Raw genomic sequence first — 20,369 nt, forward strand, 5'->3', positions numbered from 1 at the left:
ATGGACTTGGCTATGGAGAGTAAGATAGAGGAAGACCAAAGCGACGATGGTTAGACTTAGTTTTTAATGATAAGCGGTGTGGGACTAAATGAAACCACATAACTACGTGGAAATAGACGATTGTGATAGTTAATTCACAGAGATTTGTTGACTAAACATTGAAAGGCATAACAGTCTATAATGAAGATGTATGTAGGCCTATACATATCAATGATATGTGTTTAGCTACTTCATAAAGTTTCAGGCGACGAAAGGATAAGAAACTCCTAGGATGGTTGTGGCCGTGGTCGGAAATAGGATGCGGCCCCGGCCAGCATTTGCCTGGTGCGAGCAGAAGAAACCACAGAAAAACATCGTCAGGGTTGCCAAGAGTAGGGTTCTAATCTACTATTCTACATGACCCGAACCCGTATATCGAACTTACTTGGATATTGATAAAGTATTCCCGTATGGAAGATACAGAAATAAACATTAACGACCTCATACGTAAGAAAGGTTGTCTGTGTACAATATCAGGGTCAAAGATGTCTCCAACCACAAAGAAAGCAATGTGTTAATTACCGTTTATTGACAACAAGCTAAATGCTTGAAATGTATTAAGACTCCCGATCTCTCCCTCCCCACTAACTGGCCGAAATGTGACGCAGAATGCGAGGAACAGACTACGTGGCGAATTTCTTTTTAAAGTTCTTTTCACAGCTGTGGTTGGCACTTTCTCGGTCAACAGATATTTTTCATTCTCCCTCATTAATGTTATAAATGGAGTGATAGTAAAAGTGATAATGGTTTAAGGGGATGATATTCTCATAAATCTATTATAGGAGAGAAAGTAAGAGGTTCGATCCTTTGAGGAGAGCATACGCAGAAAAGGGGAAAAAGAGTTATAAAAATGTGTCAACATGAAAACATTTTTTGCAAAGCTAAAACCCTCGCGGCCGAAAGAAAACGGAAATCCGCCGAGGGAGGTGGGATAGGAAAGAATAAGCAGCAGAGCCTGGTGCAAATAAATAGACGCAATATGAAATGCTAATAAAACCCTCCGGGGCTTAGGCGGCAGCGCGCCGGCCTCTCACCACTGGGTTCCGTGGTTCAAATCCCGGTCACTCCATGTGAGATTTGTGCTGGACAAAGCGGAGGTGGGACAGGTTTTTCTCCGGGTACTCCAGTTTTCCCTATCATCTTTCATTCCAGCAACACTCTCCAATGTCATTTCATTTCACTTGTCAGTCATTAATCTTTGCCCCAGAGGAATGCGACAGGCTTCGGCAGCCGGCACATTCCTATCTTCGCTGCTAGAGAGGGTTTCATTCATTCAATTCCTAACCTACTAGTTAAATGACTGGAAACGGACTGTGGATTTTTAATGAATTGCTAATAATTTTATTTCATTTAATCTCTCTCGACCCTTCGTGGCACAGGCGGCAGCGCGCCGGCCTCTCACCGCTGGGTTTCGTGGTTCAAATCCCGGTCACTCCATGTGAGATTTGTGCTGGACAAAGCGGAGGCAGGACAGGTTTTTCTCCGGATACTCCGGGTTTTCGTATCATCTTTCATTCCAGTAACACTCTCCAAAATCATTTCACCTTTCATTAATCATTGCCTCAGAGGAGTGTGACAGGCTTCGGCAGCCGGCACAGCTCCTATTCTCGCCGCTAGATGGGGACTTCATTCATTCCATTTCTGACCTGGTTGAAACTGGAAACAGGCTGTGGATTTTCATCTCATTAATCTCCCTCATCCTTGGTGTAGTTGAATGTTTGACTTCTACCTTACATGTGTCCGGCTCCACGGTTAAATGGTTGGCGTGCTGACCTTTAGTCTCAGGGGTCCTGGGTTCCGTTCCCAGCAGGGTTAATTTCCCTGGCACGGGGACTGGGTGTATGTGTCGTCATCAACATCATTTCATCCTCATCACGACGAGTAGGTCGCCTACGGGAGTCAAATAATAAGACCTGCATCTGGCGAGCCGAACTTGTCCTCGGACACTCCCGGCACTTAAAAGCCATACGCCATTTCATTTCATTTCATACCGGTACCTTAAACGTGTTTTTGTAGTATAGTTTCTTTAAAACTGGTCATCCCTCCAATTTGAAAGCCATTTCATGCTGACCTATTGAAAAAACCCAGTTCTTCGTCCGATACTGTATATTCATTGGCTTGTCCGGCTCCATGGCTAAATGGTTCGCGTGCTGGCCTTTGGTTACGGAGGTCCCGGGTTCGATTCCCGGCAGGGTCGGGAATTTTAACCATCATTGGTTAATTTCGCTGGCACTGGGGCTGGGTGTATGTGTCGTCTTCATCATCATTTCATCCTCATCACGACGCGCAGGTCACCTACGGGTGTCAAATCGAAAGACCTGCACCTGGCGAGCCGAACTTGTCCTCGGACACTCCTGGCACTTAAAAGCCATACGCCATTTCATTTCATACCGGTACCTTAAACGTGTTTTTGTAGTATAGTTTCTTTAAAACTGGTCATCCCTCCAATTTGAAAGCCATTTCATGCTGACCTATTGAAAAAACCCAGTTCTTCGTCCGATACTGTATATTCATTGGCTTTTCTCGCTTTACTGCTGCTGGTACCTGCTCGTACCAGCATTCTCCCACTCCTATGTGTCTTACTCGAACTTACGAATTCGCTGTTCTCTGTCCACTCTGCTTTCACTCCCAAGATCTGAAATTTTCATGGCTAATGGTACAAGAACGTATTTGTGGTATTGCTGCATATACCATCTCTTTGGCATTATGATGCACATAACCTGCTTTCTCCATACAGCAACAGAAGGTGGTGGTGACTATTGCACAACTTCGCAGCAATCCCCTCATTATGAGCAGAGTAAAAGAAGAGGCAGCGGATAGCATGAACGTATTCTAACGCTCCCATAGCGGGAAGTTTCAAGATTGTTATAAAATAATGATAACGTTATGTTAGTGCTTGCCTCTATAGCGTAACGGTTAGCACTATTAGCTGTCGGCCTTGGAGGCCGGTTTTGATTCCAGGTAGGCTACTGCCGGAAATTTAAGAATGGCAGAACTGGTATGTTAAAATGCTTCTATACAGCTCACCTCCATTGGGTGTATGCCTGAAAAGAGTTGCACCATCTCAGGATAAGGGCACGAGTTTAGTTTTATTATGCTAGTGTTGGAAGATTTTCACCTAAATGCCCATTTTGATCGAAATGACGGCAAACATTGTACTTTAAAATAAATATGCATAATAAATGAACAAGTAAGTTATTCTCAAACTGCACTCCAGTTGTAATTGTACGAAATTATTTATGAATATTAATAGGACATGAAATGACGGTTTCTAAGGAAATAACAGAGGTTTGTATCTGCCAAACAAGTTCTCTTCCCACTTCCCAACACATTAGAAGACACAAGGGGCTTTCCATATCGATCGGTGAGAGCAAGTTTGTTCTAGACTCGTACAAGGGAGGGACTGGGAGGGTCGACAGACTGGCTGTGTAAAGGGAAGTCAAAAAACATGGGCCCCATAACGTCTTTACTTTTACTGCTCACTAGCTGATGTACCCGTGCTTCGCTACGGGATTCTAAGATAGACTGACTTTGTGGTCTTCCTAACTGAAGTCAACATAGGTCATTACAAAAATGTCACTAGGAGTGTAGCGATTAAAAGCAATGTTATAAAATACTCGATTAAATGAAAAACTGCACATTTTCTCACTTTTAACGACAGTACTTCGGTGCCGATCTAACAGCCCAAAGTTCCAAAGCTGGAACACAACTTCAATTCAGTGTCCTAGTTTAAAATACGAAAGTTAATAGCTAATGAAAAAGTACTCAGATAGAAGACAGTTTTCCTTTTGAATAAATTATATTATTAACTTTCACAAACTATACTAAATATAACATAGGCTACGAATCGTACAAGTAACATTGCATTTCCTGAAAACAAATGAGAGTAATTAGAAGGGAGGCCCATAAAGGCGTGAAAATAAAGCATTTTCTATCCTGCACACATGTAATACCGTCTAAAGTCAGAAGAGAAGAAGAATATATAGAATGACGAGCTTGGCACAAGTACATTGAAAGCAATAGCAGACGCCACTCCACGCTCCCAAACTCAGAGCTTCCCGGAGATACAGTACATTACTTCCTTCGTTCTCGGTTCTTGTACTCTACTCTTGTTGAAAGGGCTCTTTTTTCTCGTTTGTTTGTTTGTTTGTTTGTTTGTTTGTTTTAAGAATAACAATCGTAGAGTGGTGCTTGCTAAAACTTTAACGACTGGTAGCACTAGTGTAATCTACAGTATTTATGCCGTGTAATGAGGGAAGTCGCAACATTCATATTCGTTCTTTCAATCTCAAGAATGGGTTTCGCGTTCAAAAGAGAGGAGCAAATACTTTAAAATTACGAGACACTGAGATGGCAGCACAGTAACTTACAGACATTCACGAGATGGTGGGTTCGAACACCACCATCGGCAGCCCTGAAGATAGTTCTCCTCGATTTGACACTCTCACACCTACCCATTCGCTCAAAAAAAAAAAAAAAAAAAAAAGGAATGAGCGTATGGAATTGTATATGTATGTTCTTCGCAGGTACACTTTTCTCAGAAACAACTGAACCTATAGTTATAATTTTTGCTGCGAGTATCCACAGAATTTGTACGGTATCTACATGCAAGGTGAATTATATTAATTGAATTATATTTTGATAATAATTAAAATTATGTCTGATAAAATATTAAATGCGAGGAACATAGAATAAGATGTACTCATTTCTTCTTTCAGCGACTAGCCCTTTCCCATCTCGGCATTGACGGAAACCTACGTGTTGGTGCGATGTTAAACTACGAGCAAATCTATATTAAGTATTAAATAAATAAATAAATAAATAAATAAATGATGAGGACAAAAATACATTTTCATCACAGGTCCTGCAGTTATTTGAAATGTTTAAGAGCTGAAGATTCCTTCTTACTTTACGATCAATAATCTTGGAACGGGCAATAGCTACAGTATTTTGTTTCCGCGCCCTCCCTACAAACCATCCCCTAGTAAGTTTGAACCCAAGGTTGAGCTCTCCCTGGGAGGCTCGGAGGGCTTCCCTTTCTATTGACTAAAGGCGAAGCTGGGCTGGGGTTACCTGCCAACGAACGTGGAAATTTCCACCGAATGAGATGAGGGGTTGAGCACTGGATCTGGCAACATTTAAAACCGACCTACGGCAATGCTATTGTCCAAACCTCTTCATAAGGTGGGAAAAATAAATAAATAAATAAATAAATAAATAAATAAATAAATAAATAAATAAATAAATAAATAAATAAATAAAACGCTATGGAACGAGGTATGATGATGATGGTGATGCCATCTACGTAACATATATACACCACCTCTACCATCTCCCGCGTCCGAAATGCAGTAGATACTTATGTTGAATTGTTCCAATCGTTAGAGTCGCAATATAAGATGTATGATCAACGCTTAATAATAGCTGGGCATTTTAACATTATCTCTAGTCAGAGTACGTCTATAAGCGTTACTGTAGGTAACTACAACGAAGAACTTGACAATCGTATGAATATTTTTAACCTTGTATCACACAGTCCGGTCCGTAATTGCAACGGAAGAACTTTCGACCTGGTGTTAAATAATAATAAAAAATTCTTCTTCTTCTTCTTCTTCTTCTTCTTCTACCGCTTTTCCCACACTTGTAGGGTCGCGGTTGTCTACTCTGTCACACATGTGGATCTGGCCCTGACGCCAACCCTGTCTGGAGAGATGTAATCACTATTGCGTGTTTCTGTGGTGATTGGTAGTGTAGTATGTTGTCTGAATATGAAGAGGAAGGTGTTGGGACAAACATAAACACCTAGTCCCCGAGCCAGAAGAATTAATCAGACGCGATTAAAATCCCCACCCAGGCCGGGAATCGAACCCGGGACCCTCTGAAACGAAGGCCTCAACGCAACCATTCAGCTAAGGAGTCGGACATGTAATCACAATAATTTAAGTAATTAATATGGACCCGTTACTGGCACAAAATCGTCACCATACCGCCCAGAGCGTACAAGTTCCTCTGTCCTCGTGCCAAGACCAATCCATCAAGCCCAAAGTAACATTTAATTTTAAGAGATCAAACTTTTAAAAACTTTACTCTGGATTGAGGTACTATAACTACGAATCGGTTCCGAATGCTCTGGTGTAGATACACTAGTAGACAGATTTTATAATGAAATGTATCAGTGTTACAAGAAGCAGTATCCAAAACTAAACCCTTGTACAGGCAGGCAGTAAAATAGCCTATAGCGGTATTTTAAAAAGAACCTTAGTAAGCATGTATGCCTTAGCTGGGAGGACCTAGTGTTTACAGTGCACTATGTCTTCTAGTATAGGCTAGAGCAATTTTGTTACTTTCATAGGTCGGTCTCTGTCTTATCCTTGGCTTTGACAATATGAAAGGTATGAGCGATACTACTGTCGGATTTTTTATTATGGACACTCGAGTTTAGGCTTTAATTACAAACGAACCAATAGGCCTATGGAAAATCGAGTTATACCAATATTTTCCTCGTTTAATTCTACATTAGTGTATATAAGACGCATTGTTTTCGACGTTCATTAAATATTTTTTATTTGTGGCTGTAATAAATATTGCCCGGGTTTTTGGCTTCTTCTCTACGAAGCGCTCACTTAGGAATATATACAAGGAAAACGACTTGTCTGATTCTAATGACATTTTTATGTTATAACCACATGTATTTGTAGTGTAATACTCAAGTTACAATTCTTTTCAACCACCCCGAAAAATGTTATCATTTTTCTAAAGCAACTCTTTCTCAGCCCAGGATAAACGTACAGCAGCAAACTTGGGCTTAATTTGAAGCACTCAGTCATGGTTATCAGAAACTACAACAACTGTAATCGTGCAGTGTGGTACCGAATTTATGAAGATTAATACTGAAAGGAGGTTTTGTGTACGCCGGACCGTGCGATTAACAGCAGGCCGGATGGGGAAATCGGGCGCAGTGTTGCCGCGTTCAGTAGTAATCACGCGCGCAACGAACACAGCTTTTCGTTTACTTTCAACCTTTAATTTTATTTCCTCTTATGAATTCCACTTCCCATCACCTTTTCTCATAAGGGCTTTGGACCTTCAACGGCAGGTTTAAAAATGGTTGACTTCCTGATTTAGAAATTTCACACTGTACAATTTTTACAAGAGGTATTTGTATTATTATTTACATATATGTACGGTATTTAATTCTATCAATTTTCTTCGCCTGAAAAATCACTGTGTTCTGAAGAATCGGTGCTGCTGTCATTCATGTTGATTATGACTGACTCGAAATAAGGGACATTTGCAGACTGATCTTTTTCCCAGTAGTGGTCTTCAATTTTCTTAGCGTGTTTAATGCATTGTTTCCAGAGTTCAGGGGTCACGGTACGTAAGGCTTCTCGGCATAAAGCGTAAATTGTTTCCATACCTCTACCATTTACTAATGTGTTAGTCATATTTGTTTTTGCTATTTTCCCTTTTACGTAAGCCCAAATGAGCTCGATTGGATTAAGCTCGCAATGGGCCACTGGTAACCAAATAATCTGTACATCTGGTCGAAGTCGTTTAGTCAGTTGTTCCAGCTTCTTTACTGGCGTTTGAAACTAATCAGCTCTGATTTAGTTAATTTGTTATAATCGTCAACTCCATGTGGCAGTGAAATATTCTTTGACGTTATCCAATGTATAATTTCACGTTTCAGCCATGACGTGTTCGGGTTTTTAGATGAAGGATCGACCCTCGTATGATATGGAACTTGATCTATAACGACAGCCGAACTTTGAGGCAATAGACTCAGGACTTTCATGAACCATTCTTCATAATGAGCCGAGTTCATCTCATTCTGGTAATCACCACTACTTTTCTCGCCATTAAAACAAAGTTCTGCACCGTCAAGAAATCGTTCTTCGCTTCCGATGTGTAAAATTATGACCTGGATGACGTATTGCCATCATTCTCCTTTGAAGCGGCTCCTACTCTCTGCACTGACGACAGCGATAATCCAAGACAATCTGCCACCTTCTGGTACACAGGGAACCTCTTGTCCCCTACTTTTCCCCCCTCTCATTGAAAAAAAATAGCACTCAAAATCATTGCAAACCGGGCGAGTTGGCCATGCGGTTACGAACGCGCAGCTGTGAGCTCGCATCCGGGAGATAGTGGGTTCGAACCCCACTGAGGACAGCTCTGAAGATGGTTTTCCGTGGTTTCCCATTTTCACACCAGGCAAATGCTTAATTAACCTTAATTAAGGCCACGGCCGCTTCCTTCCTATTCCTCGGCCTTTCCTCTCCCATCGTCGCCATAAGACCTATCTATGTCGGTGCGACGTAAAGCAAATAACAAAAAAAAAAAAAAATCATTGCAAGTTCACCCTCTGATAACGGCGGTCTCGGAGGCATCTTGAAGTGACGTAGTCAACATGCAGAACATAGGAAAACTGAAAATAGCTTCCGGACAAACCAAGGTCACGAGCATTCCGTTTCACAACTGCCCGGGGCGAGTGTACTGTGTTCGTTGCGCGCGTGATTACTACTGAACGCGGCAACACTGCGCCCAATTTCACCACCCGGCCTGCTGTTATTCGCACCGTCAAAACCTCCCTGCATTATTACTCTTCATAAATTCGGTACCACTCTGTACGCTTACAGTTGTTGTAGTTTCTGATAACCATGACCGAGTGCTTCAAAATAAGCCCAAGTTTGCTGCTGTACGTTTATCCTGGGCTGAAAAAGAGTTGCTTTAGAAAAATGATAAGAACATTTTTCGGGGTGGTTGAAAAGAATTGTAACTTGAGTATTACACTACAATTACATGTGGTTATAACATATAAAAATTTCATTAGAATCAGACAAGTCGTTTTACTTGTATATACTCCTAAGTGAGCGCTTCGTAGAGAAGCCAAAAACCCGGGCAATATTTATTACAACCACGAACAAAAAATATTTAATGAACGTCGAAAACAATGCGTCTTATATACGCTAATGTAGAATTAAACAAGGAAAATATTGGTATAACTCGAATTTCCATAGGCCTATTGGTTCGTTTGTAATTAAAGCCTAAACTCGAGTGTCCATAATTAAAAATCCGACAGTAGTAATGCCATTCCTTATGCAGCCAGTCCCTGCTATGAATTAAGCGACTGCAGTTATCGAGCTCGGTATAATAATAAGAAAGAAAGAAGTTTACAGTACGGTATACAATAAAACTCAATTTTGTTTAAAATATTTATCATTTTCCATACTTGCTGTGATTAAGATTATTGCTGACTTGACTAGAAATGAACCCAGAGTTAATAAAAAGTAGTTAGGTGGACGAGTATCGTTGAAATGAGGTCGACTATTTACAATGGAAATGTCACATACTGTATTATCGGTCGTCAACGCCGGAACAGAGTGAAATTTAGTTCCGTTTTTTCTTCGATGAAGAATAAAATAGCGAGCAGGTATCTAAAGAGAAATAGACAATGCCAACTGTGATAACGAGAAAAAAGATGAAACAACACTTTCTTTCTTTCTTTCTTTCTTTCTTTCTTTCTTAATCCGTTTACCCTCACGGGTTGGTTTTTCCCTCGGACTCAGCCAGGGATCCCTCAAGGGCAGTGTCCTGGAGCATGAGACTCTGGATCGGGGAATACAACTGGGAAGGAGTACCTCGCCCAGGCGGCCTCACCTGCTATGCTGAACAGGGGCCTTGTGGGTGGATGGGAACATTGAAAGGATGGATAACAAAGAGGGAAGGAAGCGGCCGTGGCCTTAAGTTAGGTACCATCCCGGCATTTGCCCGGAGGAGAAGTGAGAAACCACGGAAAACCACTTGGAGGATGGCTGAGGGGCGGATGGAACCCCTCTCTACTCAGTTGACCTCCCGAGGCTGAGTGGACCCCGTTCCAGCCCTCGTACCACTTTTCAAATTTCGTGGCAGAGTCGGAAATCGAACCCGGGCCACCGGGGATGGCAGCTAATCACACTAACCACTATACCACAGAGGCGGACTGAAATTTAACACATGTAATTTTTTTTTTTTTTTGCTAGGGGCTTTACGTCGCACCGACACAAATGTAATAAAATAACCTCCTTACTTCTTCTATTGTTCTTCTTCAGCTTTATTATTCCCTCACTAAGTGGGATCACTGGTGCGGATTAACTTACTCCAATTGTTCCTGTCTGCGATCAGGTTTTCCTGTAGGTTCAGCTCTGTCATACCCTCCTTTATACAATCCAACCATCTTATCATTATACGGAACGCTACGCTGTCTCAGTAAATTCAAATTCACTTTCCCTTTTAAACTAAAGAAAAATCTTGTTGAATCACTCGCATTACCTCATTTTGATTATTGCGACATAGTTTACAACAACCTAGGAGTGGACTGGGGAAGGAAATTACAGTGCGCTCAGAATGCCTGTGTAAGATTTATCTGTGGACTTCGTTACGCTGACCACGTCACACCGTCTTACACGCGGCTCGGGTGGCTTCGCCTGCAAGAACGACGCACACTTCATACTCTTTGCTTCTTGCATACTATTCTTAAAAGTTCTCAACCAGCCTATCTCCGTGATCGAATGAAGCTCCTCTCCACAGACCATAACAAAAATACCCGATCCTGCAGCACCATGTGTTTATCCCTTCCTGTACACAGAACAGCAATCTACACGAAATCATTCACCGTTACCGCAGCCCGACAATGGAATCTCTTACCAGTGGACGTCAGAAGCATGTCCAGCAGCTTAGCTTTTAAACATGCCTGTGTCGAAATACTAGGTAAACATGCATGAATCATCAAATTATGACCCGTAAACACCTACTCCTACCGCCTCTTCATCATCATTTCCCTCTTCCTTTCAGAGATATTCTTCTTCCTCTTCTTCTACTTACTAATCCTTCTCTTCACCTCTCAGCTGAAGGCGATATTTCGGTGTACTGTAGAAATGTATATATTTTCTAAACTTTTTCTTAAGTAGTTGTTATAGTATTCATTATTCATAATGATATTCTTAGTACTTATTATTCATAATGATATTCTTAGTACTTATTATTCATAATTATATTCTTAGGACTCATTATTCATAGTTATATTCTTAGTACTCATTATTCATAGTTATATTCTTAGTACTCATTATTCATAATTATATTCTGCACTTTACGTACGATTTATATTATATAGATGATATGATATTTTTTTAAAGTGTGGTTAGTTTTGTTAATGGCATTACTGTTACTTTTGTCCATATTATCATATTATTGTCATCAGTAGTTATTATTAAGTGTTCTAGGTTAAGACTGGTTAAGTGTAAGAAAGGGAGTACATCCCTAACTTTGCCAGGATAAATAAAACATATTACTTACTTACTTACTTACCCTTTCTCCTCTTACCAGGCGGAGCCATCTCTAATAGGCCTACCTTCCTTCATAATCATCCTTCCTCCACACCTGTAGTTCCTCTGACTGTCTCTTTCCTTACTCTGTATTCTGCCTCTCCTTGTCATTCCACACGAATGTCTCAGCATCTTCATCACTGCAACACGTATATTTTGCAGCAGTCCTTTGGTGACAGGTTTCCGCTTCATACACGGGTGCTGGCCTCACAACTATACCTTGTGCATTTTCCCTTTCATTTGGCTGGAATTAACTTGTCACACAAGACGCTGGAAACCCTTCTCCAGGCATTCCACTCACACTGCATTCTGCTTGAAATTTCACTTCCGATATCGCCTTTGTCATTTATGATATAATAATTCGTGTGGCTATTCCTAGCCGGGTGCAGCCCTAGTTAGGCAGACCCTCCGATGAGGGTGGGCGTCATTTATGATTGAGCCAAAGTATTTCCAATTCTTCACCACTGGTATGCTCACTCCTTGTAAGATTACCGGTACTTATTATTCATCGCTCACAATGCTCATAAACTTGCTTCATTTCGCGACTCTGTGCATAATAAAACATCATCGGAAAACAACATCGTCCATGGCGCTTCCTTCCGTACTGTCTCTGTTAGCATAGCCTTTATACTATCGAATAGTAAAGGGCTTAGCGATGGCTCCTGGTGAACTACTGTATTTACTGAAAAAGTCTCCGCGACTCCTGACTAAAATTTAACATTTTGGATTACCTTGACATACTGCTCAGGTACCGGTACATTTTTCCTCCTCAAGCAACCCCATAATTCGTCTCTCGGGATCATACCGAATGCTTTTTCCAAGTCAATGAATGCCAAAGAAAGTTCATTGTTTCCTTCTCTGTGCTTTTCCATTAGCTCGCGCAGAGCAAATATAGCATGGATAGTTCCCCTGCGAGGCATGAACCCGAACTACTCTTTTACAATGTCTACGTCGGTTTGTAGTCTCTTATCGATCACTCTTTCCCAGACCTTCATGGAAAGGCTCATCAGTTTAATGCCTCTATTACTGCACGATAAGATATCCTCTTGTTCTTGAATATCAGACTCAGTAGGCTCTTTCTACATTCTTCTGGCATTGCCCCACTTATCACGATGTCTTTTTTTTTTTTTTTGCTAGCGGCTTTACGTTGCACCGACACAGATAGGTCTTATGGCGACGATGGGATAGGAAAGGCCTAGGAGTTGGAAGGAAGCGGCCGTGGCCTTAATTAAGGTACAGCCCCAGCATTTGCCTGGTGTGAAAATGGGAAACCACGGAAAACCATCTTCAGGGCTGCCGATAGTGGGATTCGAACCTACTATCTCCCGCATGCAAGCTCACAGCCGCGCGCCTCTACGCGCACGGCCAACTCGCCCGGTATCACGATGTCAGTTAACACGTTGATTAGAAAAGTAATAGCTTTCTCCGGTAAAACATTCCATACTTCCGACGGGATGTTATCAGGTCCAACTACCTTTCCATCCTTCATTTGGCTTTTTGCTACTTTGACTTCAAGCTCGGAGATATGTTCCACCGTGCCCATATTTGTTTCTCCCATTCCTGTATCTAGTCTTCTATTTTCCACATTTAGAAGATTCCCAAGGTATTCCATCCATTGGCTCAAAAGTTCGTTGTCTTGGTACAGCACCCTACAATCTGCGATCTCTATGGTTTTTGCTTGATCCATATCTCTACTTAGTTACTTTACCGTTGTTTTGCTATACTGAATGCCTTCCTTACCCTCTTTTTGACTCCATGGTCTCGTACCAAACAGACTGTGCATCGTCTTTAGCCTTAACTACCGGTTTCTCTGCTTGTTTCTTAGCTTCCTTTTAGAATTTCTTGCTGTTTTCGTCCCGATCTTTGTCCCACCTCTTTGTTAGCCAGGTTCTTCTTAATGCCCTTCTGAACGACCTCACTCCACCACCGTCTCCTTGTTTCCTTGTCCTTTTCCGGGATATAAAATAAAGAGGAAGAGTATTACAGAAAGCGACAATATTTTTTTGACTATAATAAAGGACGATTTAGAGAATTGAGATCCGTCTGAGATTAAGACACAAATTAAAAGAGCGTATGTGCATCAATTATATTCCAAATGTGGACCAGGATATCTGTAGGAATACGAGTACATTTTGGGCATTCATTAAAAAAAAAGACATAAAATGATAAATGTGACAAACAGATTGCGCATCGTTCACCTGCGACAACAAGACGTTAGATAGTGCAGAAAAGTTTGCTGAAAACTTCTCACAGTATGTTGAGACAAGATCATGGCCACCAGGCGGGCTGCTAAAATTGTTCTTCCTCGATTATCTACGGTTATTCAAGATCATGGTCACCAGGCAGGCTGCTAAAATTGTTCTTCCTCGATTATCTACGGTTAAAAATTTAGTTAACCTTACTCAAGACATTTTCAAAGAGGTAGGGGAGCTCAGGTGGACATATTATACATTGATTTCGAACAGTCTTTTGGCAAAATTTATCACGATATACTTCTGCGTTTTAGGATTTCCCAACCCGTTACTTCACCTTTTTTAGCAAATACTTGAATGGCAGGAAAAGGTGCGTAACTTATCAACTATTTCTCCATCGTGAATACCACCTTCTCCATTCCCTCCTCCTTCTCTTCTACATTCCTCAACACCTGCCTCAACCTAATTCCTGGATAACACTCTACCCTGGTTCCCTTTCCTCTACACACTTTCCCCACATGTCTAACAATGGCATCCCCCATGACCACAGCCTCAACCCTACCCAAATCATTTGATTCCCTCCCCTCCTGGTCAGCCCTATCTTTCCTGACAGCTGCAGAAGCTACTTCTTCCTCCACTTTCTCCCTCCCATGGACCTGTTCCACCTGTCTTTTCCTGCCCTCTATTCTACATGTCCGTTTCTTACCTTTTCCCTTCCTCCTACTTCCACAGTTCTCAGCAACAGTTCCCTGTTCGTCATCGTTCCTCTGTTGTTCTGCCTGCAGTGACTCCTACCGATTTCTCACAGACACCTGTCCTGAATTCTGGTCCTGAATAGAGCCCTTAGCCTGCAATCTCCTTTCCCTTAGAACATTAGACCACCTGTCTCCTACAATTACCCTCTTTCCTTCCCATCCCTCTTTTACACCTACTGTATCCTATGCATTGTTTGAGGGAGGCCTACCTTCCGTCTTGTCCTCTGAGAGAATCCTAATTATCTCCTTCAAACTCTCCAACACATTGGTCTTCTATATTCTAGACGATAAATACTTTTAAAACATTCTACCCTAAAATATAAAATTCATTCCTCGATTACTGTTCCATGTACTACGTCAAATTTTTCACAAATTGATCGCTTCTACGGTTGTCGTGGTGCTGGTGGTGGAGATTATTTTTTATGACGAAGTACAACTAGGCAACCATTCTCTATTAACACTAATATGAGGATAAAAATGGAAAGGATCCGAAACTTCAAAAAAAGTATAGACCAAAGAAAGTCGAGGACAACAAAGGGCGTGAAAGTGAAAGACTCCCGAATAATCGAATGCTCTAATACCATCGGTGTCGAAAAATAACAAAAGCTGACCAAGGAAGGTCGGAGAGGATATATAAAAACGAGGAGTCTGTCAGAAGGAAACGGAATCAAAGCCAAGACTCAGCTAAGGATCCCGTGGTTGCCAACCGAACGCTCCTAATTTGAGAGCTCCTGAGCCCCATTCTAGCCGTCTCTTTCGACAGGCAAAGGATACCGTGTTTGTTATTCTACTGGCCCCACTCACATCTTAGATAATAAATAAAGATTGGGTCAAAAAATCATTCCTATCCTATGGGGTTTAAGTAAGTCTTAGGTTCGAAAATAATCATTCTTCACACCATTTGACGTACGAATTGAGGATATTTTATTTTACAGGTTCAACTGACAGTTGACTCCAAAATTTAAAACCTTGAAAGATAACATTCAGTTTAAAACCGTAGCAAAGCACAGGTATCTTGCTAACATACATGCATACATACATACATACATACATACATACATACATACTGACCGACCCCGTGTCACGACCGCATGTCGCGACGCGCCCCATTTCATGTCTCACGGTCAGTGCCGAGCGAACGGACTCGAGCGAGTCTCGAATCCGCGACTTCCGAGACTAAGGATATTGAGTACTGATCTAGAGTTTTTATGATCATGTAACAGAGGCAAAAAAAATTTATAATGTTTCAAATGTTGAGTGATAATTTTATTAAGTGGGAAAGGATTATAAGTATTCAAAAGAATAAGACGTCATAAGTGTTCTACTTGAAGCAAGCTGGTACAACTCAAGTCAGTGGGTGTAATGTTGTGCAATAATCAACTACACGGCGTCAGAGTAAGACAGAAAACGCAGAAGAAAGTCTGCAAATATCGCGTAGATTGTTGACGCAGCTCGAAACAAATTGTTCGAGTGAATTCGATGACACTCCCCCAGCAGTTAGTGGGAGGAACTCGTAAACCAATCAGACTTCGTCTTACTTCTACAAAAGTAGGGGGGGGGGGAGCTTCAAGAAACGTCGAACGTAAGATATATAGGGAATGATACTTCGAAGGAGCAGCTGGCTGTCGTAGCGAGAGGTCGTACGTGCCTGTCGCCCCGTTGTCTCTCTCCTTGCCAGGCGCTCAGTACTTTCAAGTGCTAACCAGGCAGCTGTACTTATTAGTACGACTTCGAAAGGGCTTTTGTCTGAGCTGAGCACTTCTCAGTGCTCGCTTATTCTTATTCTCTTTCAGGAGTACCAGGATGAAGAAGAATACGGACGTGTGGCGAGCAGCAGACTACTGCTGGGCATCGGAGGAGAACGAGCCGCCTGCACCCGAGCCGGAGCCGGAGACCGAGGTGGAGACGGAGCCGTGCAGGGACGGGTGCGACCCCCCTGACGGCTTTCTCTTCTCTGAAGGCCACACCGACCCGGAGTACGAGGCGCTGCTCGTGTACTACAGGCCAGGGCGCCCTGTAACTTCTGAACGGGGCCTCGTCCTGGACAGAATGCGGCGCCCTCGCCGAGGAGGCAGGATCATCTCGACAACCGTGGCCGTCGAGAGCTTCCTACCAGGAGGCCTCATTATCCGGCATCACGACCAGGAGCGGATGCGCGACGCAGAGAAGGAGCTTTCTACTCTGTTCCAGGTCATCCGTCTACCAGGGAGGGACGGCGTGCCAGGGATGAACACCGGCGCAGTCAGGGCCGCGACGGAGACCAGGGAGACGCCGAGGAGGCTAAGGAATAGGGCGGTTAATACCGACCTAGTCCTGGCCACCCAGCCGGCGACCAGCGACGCCATCACGGAGGTGGGGCATGACGCCCCCTGGCGCCGCGACGGTGCGACTTCAGTGGAGGAGGACGCCCCCTGGCGTTCTGAGGCTGCTGTCCAGGCCCAGCCTGACAGCACGTCTGTCGAGCTGCAGACCTCGATGTGCGCCCCACAGGACAGGGAATGCACTCAGGCGTTAGCACCGACCGACGCCGCCGCCGCCGCCAGCCAGGAGAAGGAAGAAGACGGCGACGCAGCGGAGCCATCAACTACCCTGGGGTCACCAGGCCGGGAGGAGGGCCACCAGGACGAGGCCTCTTCCCCCGCCGAGAAGCAACCCCCGGGAAGAAGAAGAAGAAGAAGACGACGCCGCACCAGGAAGCAGAAGGCGTCGCTGGCTCACCAGGAGAGGACCGCCAAGCCGCAACCCAGGACTGCTCCCAGGACAGCAGTCAACCGAGGAGCCAATCAGGAGAGGACCTCAGCGGGTAGCGGCAGTCAGGTGAGAGTAAAACGTCCCCCTCAGCAGCTCTTGCAGTGTTTCCGCTGTCTGAGGTGGGGCCACCGTCAAGTTAGCTGTGGACTCCAAGTGAAGTGCAACCGCTGTGGTGGTGATCACCACTACACGGCCTGCGCAACACTTAAGGAGGCGCCGGTGTGCGCCAATTGCGCGGGGGGCCACCCGGCCTCCCACCGCAGTTGCCCAGTCTACAGGGCCATGGCGCGGGCAGAGAGGAGGGAGGCCCGGCGCCATGACCCACCCCATTCCAGGAGGCCCCCGCCTCGGCGGGCTTGGCCTCATTCTCCGGGATCGGAGACTGGGTACGAGGTACCCCAAGGAGGTGGAGTCGTGCGACAGGCCCTAGTGGTACTTGACGCATGGCTCCGCAGCCGGCAAGGACCGCGCTAGTCCCAGCAGTGCCCAGACGGACTGATCCCCAGGCGATGGAATGGCGAGGAATTGGTTTATGTTTTGTGCATGTTACCTGTTCCTAACTAACACAACCTCTGGTCTTTTTCCAGCCCACATCCTTGCATGTGCTATCAAAAGATGTCAGGTTTTACATGTAGGCTCTTTCTTCTTTCTGCCTATGTGGTTTTTCCCTGACCCTTCAATACCAAACTTCAATACCATATACCTAATACAATATCGCCTGGTAGCGTGTTTGACATGGAAACAGGCAGATACTCCTTGTATCACTTCCCACTCTTCCCTGCTATCTCTTTCTTCTTCTTAGAAATAATAGCATGTCGGAGGCCATGTAGATTGAGTCGTTGGTCACGCGGGGGGAGCGGGCTTCGGGGGCCCCCCCGAAGAAAAAAAAAAAAAAGACTAGCGCTGTTAATAGGTGTGGTGGTAACCACCGCCACACAGATTGTAAGGTACCACGGGACCAGGCGAAGTGCGCCAACTGCCAAGGCAGTCATGCCGCTTCGTTTCCTGGCTGCCCTTTCATCAAAAAAGCAATTAAAGCACATTACAAGCAGTCACGACACTTACAAACAAAACCAACACCACTACTCAGCCTACCACTTCTACAGTCCCCGCAACCGAACCCAAGACCAATCACTACCTCATCCAACCTGCCTACCACAAACACAGACACACTATTACAGTCATTACTGAAACTACTTCAGACCCACCTCACACAAGCACAACTCATACCAGGACCCCCGAACCCAAGTACCCCAGAACACGCCCAGCCAAGTACAGTGTAAGAAACAAGTAACAATGCCTCACTTCCTATGCAACGGCCTAGCCTTCCCAACAGCCAGCTCAAACCCACAATAAATCAGAATCCACCACAATAACGAAGCACTGGAAACACCGGTAGCCGAGGCGGAAATAACTAACTAAAAGCTGCAATACAACATGCTGTTTTTTCTAAATTCAAGTATTTTCTGATTATAAGTATCGTAAACAACGGATACTCGGGAATATAGAGATATTCCTGCGAACAATCCAGCGGCAAAGCCCGGCCAACCAAAGCAACACCGGGCGTGGTCAAAACATGGATGGGTGACCACCCATGTTTGCCCTTGCCGCTGGCTCAAAAGCAAATTCAGAAATTCATTTAACATCCAGCCATGGCACACAATGAATAACGTTGCGTTTCGCCATATTACCACACTAATGCACCCACTTTACAGTAAATATTCCACCATTTTTATTATTATTATTATTATTATTATTATTATTATTATTATTATTATCACACTAATATATTTTATTCTTTTTATACTTATTTTTCTACAACAGGCCAGGTGAGGAGCGCGGCATAGCGCACCGGTACTGGCACCGCAACCGGCACCCCCTAGGGGTGTCCAAACAGACATATGACTAGCGCTGTTAACGGAGCGGTTGTTTACGGAGCGGAGGCTCCGGGCGCTTTCAATCGTTTGCCTCCGGAGAACCTCCGATTGAATTGCAAGCGCGTAGTTTGAACTTGGCACGGGAGAAATGAACGAGCATTTGTACAGGAATTTATAACTTGTCGCTATTAATGTGAAAAACTACGCCCCTCCGTTAATACTTCAGTTATTTGGCGATATTACAAATAGGCCTAGCATTCTTACGTACAGACATAATAATTATGTAACAGAACCTCCGATTGAATGACAAGCGCGTAGTGTGAACTTGGTACGGGAGAAATGGAAGAGCATTTTCTCAGGAACTTAAAACTTGTCGCTACTATTGTGCGAAACTAGGCCCCTCAGTTAATACCTTAACTATTTATCGATATTACACATCGCATTCTTACGTACAAACATAATTATGTATTTTCTTAAATATAAACATGTTATAATTTAGGCCTTGTCCGTGACTGTAAATTACTTCGTTATGAAATAATTAATACTATTATCATTGCATGCCGGGCTGAGTGGCTCGGACGTTTGAGGCATTGGCTTTCTGACCCCAACTTCGCAGGTTCGATTATGGCTCAGTCCGGTGATATTTGAAGATGCTCAAATTCGTCTGCCTCGTGTTGGTAGATTTAATTACACGTAAAAGAACTCCTGCGTAACCAAATTCTGGCATCACGGCGTCCCCGAAAACCTTATAAGTAGTTAGTGGGACGTAAAGCCAATATTATTATTATTATTATTATTATTATTATTATTATTATTATTATTATTATTATTATTATTATTATTATTAGCTGATGTACCCGTGCTTCGCTACGGGATTCTCAGAAAGATTGACTTGGTGGCTTTCCTAACTGAATTCAACATAGGTCATTACAAAAACGTCAGTAGGAATGTAGCGATTGAAAGCAATGTTATCATATAAAATACTCGATCAAATGAAAAACCGCACACTTTCTCACTTTCAACGAACAGTACTACGGTGCCGATCTAAGAGTCCAAAGTTCCAGAACTGGAATAACCAGGTCGCAGACTGCCGTGACCACTCCTCTGTCATTATTTCGTTAAATATGCACACTACTCATTCCAATCAGTGGCTCAGAGTAGGGATTTTATAGCTCGAATACAATGATGAACCAGCTGTCAGCGGAGAGATGGCGTGGAATGACATTAGTAGACGAATAGGTTTGAATGGCGTCTATAAAAGTAGGAAAGATCACAATAAGAAGATAAAGTTGGAATTCAAGAGGACAAACTGGGGCAAATATTCATTTATAGGAAGGGGAGTTAGGGATTGGAATAACTTACCAAGGGAGATGTAGAATAAATTTCCAATTT

The sequence above is a fragment of the Anabrus simplex genome, chromosome 1 (assembly GCF_040414725.1).
Source record: "Anabrus simplex isolate iqAnaSimp1 chromosome 1, ASM4041472v1, whole genome shotgun sequence".
NCBI lineage: Eukaryota > Metazoa > Arthropoda > Insecta > Orthoptera > Tettigoniidae > Anabrus > Anabrus simplex.